Source organism: Belonocnema kinseyi, chromosome 5 (genome assembly GCF_010883055.1).
Source record: "Belonocnema kinseyi isolate 2016_QV_RU_SX_M_011 chromosome 5, B_treatae_v1, whole genome shotgun sequence".
In the NCBI taxonomy this organism is placed as follows: domain Eukaryota; kingdom Metazoa; phylum Arthropoda; class Insecta; order Hymenoptera; family Cynipidae; genus Belonocnema; species Belonocnema kinseyi.
Window position 1 is genome coordinate 138041129 of NC_046661.1, and position 7335 is coordinate 138048463.

The window sequence follows — 7335 nt, forward strand, 5'->3', positions numbered from 1 at the left end:
AAAATTGAACTATTTTCTGTGAAAATTTACTGTTTTGTTAAAAAAATTTAATTTTCGGGTTCAAAATTTAACTGTTTTTTATTTACTATTCGTCCTTTACTTATAGAAAATCTTGGTTGAAAACTCGTCTTATTGAGTTGATAATTCAACTTTTTGGTTGAAAATTAAATTTTGGTTGTGAATTGATATTTTTGCGTTTAAAATTTAACGCTTTCTTTTAATTTGCCTTTTTGGCAGAGAATTAAATTTTTCCTTGAAAATTCATATTTTTGGGTTTGAAGAAGTATGACAGAAAAATGCGATAAAGGAGAGAAAGACTAAGGAAATAGATATTTATGTGATAAGGATAAGACTTTATCAGAGATAAGACTTGACCGGTCCCAAAAATAAGAATAGGTGTTTTTAAATATAAGTTTTTGATACTTTTTGTTAAAATTTTATGTTAAAAATGAATTTATTCGATATTTTTTTAAAATATACAACAATTTATTATATTTATTTATTAAATTTTATTTTTTAATTCAAATATTTATTTTAAAATTGAACTATTTGGTTAAAAATTAACTTTTTTCTTGTGAATTTATACTTTTGGGTTGAAAATTCGTCTCTTTTCGTAGAAAATTTAACTAAAAATTGATATTTTTTGTTTAAAACTTAATTTTTGCGGTATAAATTTAATCTTTTTTGATAATAAATGCAACTGATTAGTTATAAATTAATTTCCTTTGTAGTAAATTGAACTATTTCATTTTTAAAAGAAAAGTCATGAATTTTGTTGGAAATTCGCCTGTTTTGGAAGAAAATTAATTTTCTTGGTTGACGATTTGTATTTTTAAGTTGAAAATTAACTTTTTTTTTGTTGCAAATTCATATTTTTGGGTTAAAAATTTAATTCTTTTGTTAAAAATTGGTCTTTTTTGCAGAAAATCAATCTTCTTTGCTGGCAATTTGTCTTTTTTGTTAAATATTCAACTGTAAAATTCCCGAAAAATAAAATTTTCGATATTATAAAGTTGCAGAAAGATAAAAATCCTGAATTGGAAAATTTCCAAATAATAAAATTCCCCGAATATATAAAAATTAAAAATTAATTTCCTTCAGAGGAAATTTAACTTTTTCATTTTTAGATGAAAATTCATATATTTTGTTGTAAATTCTCCTGCTTGGTTAGAAAATTAATTTTCTTGTTTAAAAATTTGTATTTTTCGGTTGAAAATTAACTTTTTGATTAAAAATTCATATTTTTGGGATAGAAATTTTATTCTTTTATAAAAAATCTGTCTTTCGTAGGAAATTATATATATTTTATTTATATTGAAAATTCGGTCTCAAAAATGCCGAAAAGTAACATTTCCGACACTGTCAAATTCCGGAAAAAGAAAATTTTCAAAATTATAAAGTTACAAAAAGATAAAAATTCTAAATTGAAAAATTTCCAAAAAATAAAATTCCCCGCATATATAATATTGTCGAATTTCAACATTCCCGGTAGAAAATTTCCGAATTATAAAATACCCGATAATAAAATCCTGAAATTAAACAATTAAAACAATTGTTTTTTCAATAATTATAACTTGTTTATTTAAATTGCAATAATAAAATATTTTGATAAAAAGACATTTGTTTACTGTTTGCTTTTGAGAAATTCCTGAGTGATTGTTCAATTTTCAATAAAATTTTAATCTTTAGCGATGCATTTTCCTTCTAGAAAATGAAACCGTGTCATATTTATGTTCATGAAGATTGAAAACATTTCTCATTTTGCCATAACACGATACAGCTTTTATCACATCTCCTAAAATAATTGTTTAGCACTCTCTTTCCCGGGTTATCTAAATATCCCAGATAACAATTCTCTCCTCTTGCTTTAAAGTGAAGCCAAGAAAATAATTTAGAATTCATTATCTAGAATTTTAATTTAATTTTTCGTTTCTTCTACTGTTTCTATATTTTAATTTACTATTATATTTTAAAAAAGAGCATTTAATTGAATTTATCATCTATGTAATCTTAGGATGGTACACTTTTTTTTCTTTTTCGAAATCACAATAAAATAAATGTCTTTTTTCGAAAAAATAGTATATTTCGATACGAGAAGCCAAATGGCACGTTAAAAACAAAAAGAGTCAAATTGTTAAACAAATAATGAAAAAAAATTATCCAAATAGAATGAATTTTCAACTAAAAACAATAATTTTTTAACTAAAATTACATTTGTAGACTCATAACCCTGAAAAGTGAAAGTTTGATAGGATGACCGCTGGACTGGAAAACCGGGAAATTACCGGGAATTGTTGGAAACCGGGAAATGACCGGGAATTTTGGGATACCGGGAAATTACCGATTTTTGAAGACTGGGAAACCCCGGGAAATGATCGGGAATTTTCGGAAACCGGTAAATGATCGGAAATTTTTGGAAACCGGGAATTTTTGGAGGTCGGAAAATGACCTGGAATTTTGGAGGTCAGGAAATGACCGGGAATTTTCGGAAACTGGTAAATGACCGGAAATTTTTGAAGACCGGGAATTGACCAGGAATTTTTGGAGACCGGGAAATGACCGGGAATTTTTGAAGACTGAGAAACCCCGGGAAATGACCGGGAATTTTCGGAGACCGGGAAATTACCGGGAATTTTTAAAGACTGAGAAAGCCCGGCAAATGACCGGGAATTTTGGGAGAACGGGAAATGACCGGGAATTTTTGGAGGCCGGGAAATGACCTGGAATTTTTGGAGGTCAGGAAATGACCGGGAATTTTCGGAAACCGGTAAATGACCGGGAATTTTTGAAGACCGGAAAACCCCAGGAAATAACCGGGAATTTTCGTAGACCGGGAAATGACCGGGAATTTTACAAATTTTCAAAAGAAAAATCTCTCAAAGTTCGATTTCAACAGTTTTAAAGATAATTAGTTGAATTAATATCTGTTTCAATTATGATACCATTCAGTTTACAATGCGTAATTCAAATCATTTTAAGTTCTAAATTAATCTTAAATCTTTTTAAAAATTCCAAATATCTTAAAATTACTCTAATTTTTTCTACAAATAATAAGTGTTCAATTGTTATTTATAAATCCAAATTTTAAAGAACTTCTAGATTTCTCAAGATTTTAAAATAAAATTCTAAAGCTTTTTAAAAATGCTTAAACTATTTAAAATGCAAATCATTGAACTTCTAATTTAAGAACTTTTCATTTTAAAACATTTTAATTTAAAAAAATGTAAGAAAGGATCACCCTGGTTTGAACAAAAAAGTTAATTTTCAAACAAGTAAAATGACTCCTCTACGAATATTGAAGACTTTTTAATTTACAAGAACAAATTTTTTATAGACAAAATGAATATTTAAAAAATCAGTTACATATCCGAAAAATAATTAAATTTTTTAACAATATAGTTGAATTTTTAACGAAATAATTTAAGTTGCAAGTCAGAAAGACGAACTTTTTTAAGTTTTTTTAATTTTTAACGAAAAAATTTATTTTCAACCTAAAAAGCTGTATTTTCAATTTGATTTATTAAAAAGAAAAATTTAACATTCAATCAAAGGATACGAATTTTTCTGAAAATAGTTGAATATTTAACCAAATAGTTGAATTAAAATAAAATTCTTTGGAAGTTGGATTTTAATTTTTAAAAAATTGAATTTTGAACTAAATAGTATAATTTTCTAACAATTTGTTAAATTTAAAATTTAAAAAAATTAATTTTCTACAAAACAGTTAAATTTTTAACCCAGAAATATAAAGTTTCAACAAAAAATGTAATTTCCAAAAAAATAGTTGAATTTTCAACCAAATTGTTAAATTTACAATTGAAGAAATTAATTTTTAACAAACCAAAAAAATAATTTTTAACAAGTAGTTGAAATATTAATCTAAAACGATGAATTTTCAATGAAAAATCTAATAGTTAATATTTTAACCAACAAATATTTTAATACATTTATCAAAAAAATTGATTTTGTACAAAAAGGAAAGAGAATTTTGAAAAAAATATATAAATTATCAATTTAACAGTTAAGTTTGCAATCAAAAAGTAATTATTTTCGACCAAATAGTTGAATTTTTATCCAAAATAATTAATTATCTACCAAAAAAAACACGGATTTTCATCCAAAAAATCGAATTTTCAACTAAAAAAAGATCAATTTTCTACCAAAATAAAAAGAGTTATAAATCAGTTGAATTTTTCGACAAAATAATTAATTTTTCAACAAAAGAGTTGAATTTTTTGCTATATAATTTAATTTTTTATCAATAAAAGTTAATTTTGTAGCAAATAATTTAATTTTCAACCAAAGTAGTTGAATATTCAACTAAAAAGTGACAGAAAAGTTGAAAATTTCAGAAAAAACCGCAAATTTCTAGCGATTATCTAAGAGAGGATAGTTATAAAAAATAATAATTTGTTTAAACAATTATTTTTGTTGGATTTTATTAATATTTACCTCCCTCTAAGTGAAAAGTGGTTAAAATATTGAATGTTTTTGAAAAAAAACTGCAACATTCTAGCAGTTTTCTAAGAGAAAATAGTTATAAATGATAATCATTTGTTTAAATAATTATTTTCGTAAACATGACTTACCTTTTAAGTAAAAAGTTGACAAAAAGTGTAAAATTTCAGAAAATGCCGCAACTATCTACCATTCCTATAGAAGAAGATAGTTATAAAAAATAGCGATTTGATTAAACAATTATTCTTCAAGTTTCATTAATTTTTACCTCTTTCTCACTGAAAAGCGAACAAAATGTTCAATATTTCATAAAAATCCGCAACTATCTAGCATTCCTGTAGTAAAAAAATAATTTTTGAATGAAAAATAAATAGATTTTCAAAAAAAAAATATTTTAATAATTTAATATTTTAATAATTTTCTACAAGTAATTTGAATTTTCATTAAAAAAGAAAAACATTTTTGACTACTAATTTTAGTATATACTTATGTTTGTAGTTTAAAAATTTAATTTTTAACAAAATAATTGTTCGAAAAATGGTTAATTTTCAACTATATGTAGAAACGAAATTTTAACTAAAAAAAATACATTTTTTAAATTTAATTCTCAACAAAAAACAATTTTTTAAAAATTTTTAATTTGTAACTATATATAGAAATTAATTGTTAACTAATGAAGTAAGTTTTCTACTGAAAAAGATAAATTTTTAACCAAAAATTGAACATTTTCTATAAACTATCGAATTTTCAACCGAAAAATAAAAACATTTTCAACTGCAAATTTGATTAAATACTGCAGTTTTCAGTTAAAAAATTTAATTCTTAATAAAACAAGAACAATTTTTCAACAAAATTGTTAGATTTTCATTTATATATAAAAATGAATTTTTAACTGACGGAATAAATTTTCAACTACAGAAATAAATTGTCAAAAAAAAAATAGAATAGTTAATTTTTTAGCTGAAAAACTAGTTTTCAATAAAATTTTTCAATTTTTAATGAAAGAAATGAATTTTCTAATAAAAAAAATATTTAACAAAAAATGAAACAGTTCAATTTCAAGTAAAAAAAGAATTTTTGAATGAAAAAAGAATGAATTTTTAACTCGAAAAATAATTTCAGACAATTTTTAACAAAACAAAAATAATTTTTCATCAAAATTCTTAAATTTTCAACTAAATGTAAGAAATTAATTTTTAACTAAAGAAATAAATTTTCAACTAAAAAACGAATCGTCAAAAAACAAATGGAATACTTCGAGATAAAAAATAAATGTTCAACAAAATAGTTCAATGTTTAACAAATGAAAATAATTTTTCTACGAAAAAAAGTATTCAACAAAAATTGAAACAGTCAAATTTTAAGTAAAAAATAATGTTTAAATAAAAAAATAATGCATTTTTTAAACAAAAAAGTCTTTTTAAACAAATAGAATAATTTTCTACCAGAAAGTCCAATTTTCATCAAAAAGGAAAAACATTTTTGACTGCTTATTTTAGTATATCCTTAACTTTTTAGTTAAAAAATTTACTTTTTAACAAAACAATTGCTCAAAGAATGGTAAGTTTTTAACTATATGTAGAAACGAAGTTTTAACTAAAGAAATACATTTTTTAAATTTAATTCTTAACAAAAAAAACATTTTTTAACAAAATTGTTAAATTTTCAACTATATATAGAAATTAATTATTAACTGATAAAATAAATTTTGTACTAAAAAAGATACATTTTTGACAAAAATGGAACAGTTAATTTTTCGGTAAAAAATAAATTTTATCCAAAAAATGAATGAATTTTCAATGAAACATATATTTTTAAACAAGTAGAATAACTGAATAACTGAAATTTTTGTATATACTAGTGTTCAGCTTAGAAATTTAATTTTTATCAAAAGAGATAAGAAAAATAATTATCATAAAAAAGCATTTTTTCAATAAAATACTTAAATCTTTGACTAAAAATGATAAATTTATAGTAATTGGAATGCCAAATATTCAATATATATATTAATAGATATTGTACCAAAAAAAGATACATTGTTAACAAAATACCTACTATAAGTGAAAAGTTTACAAAAAATTTTTTTTAAGTAAAATTAATCGAACAAAAATGTAAACCAACCTTATACCTACATATGAACTTTACATGTTAAATTAATTCCTAATTAAGTTATTCAAATTAATTTACACTTTATAATAAAAAATATTATTCTAAACTTACATTTAACAGATTTAAAGTTCTAAATTTAAGATCCTAGATATAAACTTCTAGTTTTAAAATTTTAGGTGTAAAGCGCTAGATTGAAAGTTCTAAATTTAAAGTTATAGATATGAAGTTCTAGATTTAAAATTCTAGATATAAAGCTCTAGATTTAAAGTTCTATATTTAATGTTCTAGACATAAAGCTCTAGATTTAAAGTTCTAGATATAAAGCTCTAGATTTAAAGTTCTAGATTTAAAGTTCTAAATATGAAGTTCCAAATTTAAAGTTCTAGGTTTTAAATTCTTTATATAAAGCTCTAGATGTAAAGTTCTAGATTTAAAGCTCTAAATTTAGAATTGATGATTTAAAGTTCTAAATTTGAAGTTCTAGATTTAAAATTCTAGATGTAAACTTCTTGATTTATAGTTCTAGATTTAAAGTTCTAAATTTAGAATTTCAGATTTAAAGTTCTAAATTTTAAGTTCTAGATTTAAAATTTTATATACAAAGCTCTAGATTTAAAGTTGTAGATATAAAGCTCTAGATTTAAAGTTCTATATTTAATGTTCTAAATTTAAAATTCTAGTTATAAAGTTATCGATTTAAAGTTCCAGATTTAAAATTCTAGATATAAAGCTCTAGATTGAAAGTTCTTGATTTACAGTTCTACATTT

General features: G+C 22.5%; 1 protein-coding gene across 2 annotated transcripts in view; it reads left to right on the forward strand.

Moving 5' to 3' along the window:
- LOC117172788 (branched-chain-amino-acid aminotransferase) overlaps positions 1–7335 on the forward strand; it is a 91118-nt gene that overhangs the window by 4451 nt on the left and 79332 nt on the right. The window lies entirely within an intron of this gene.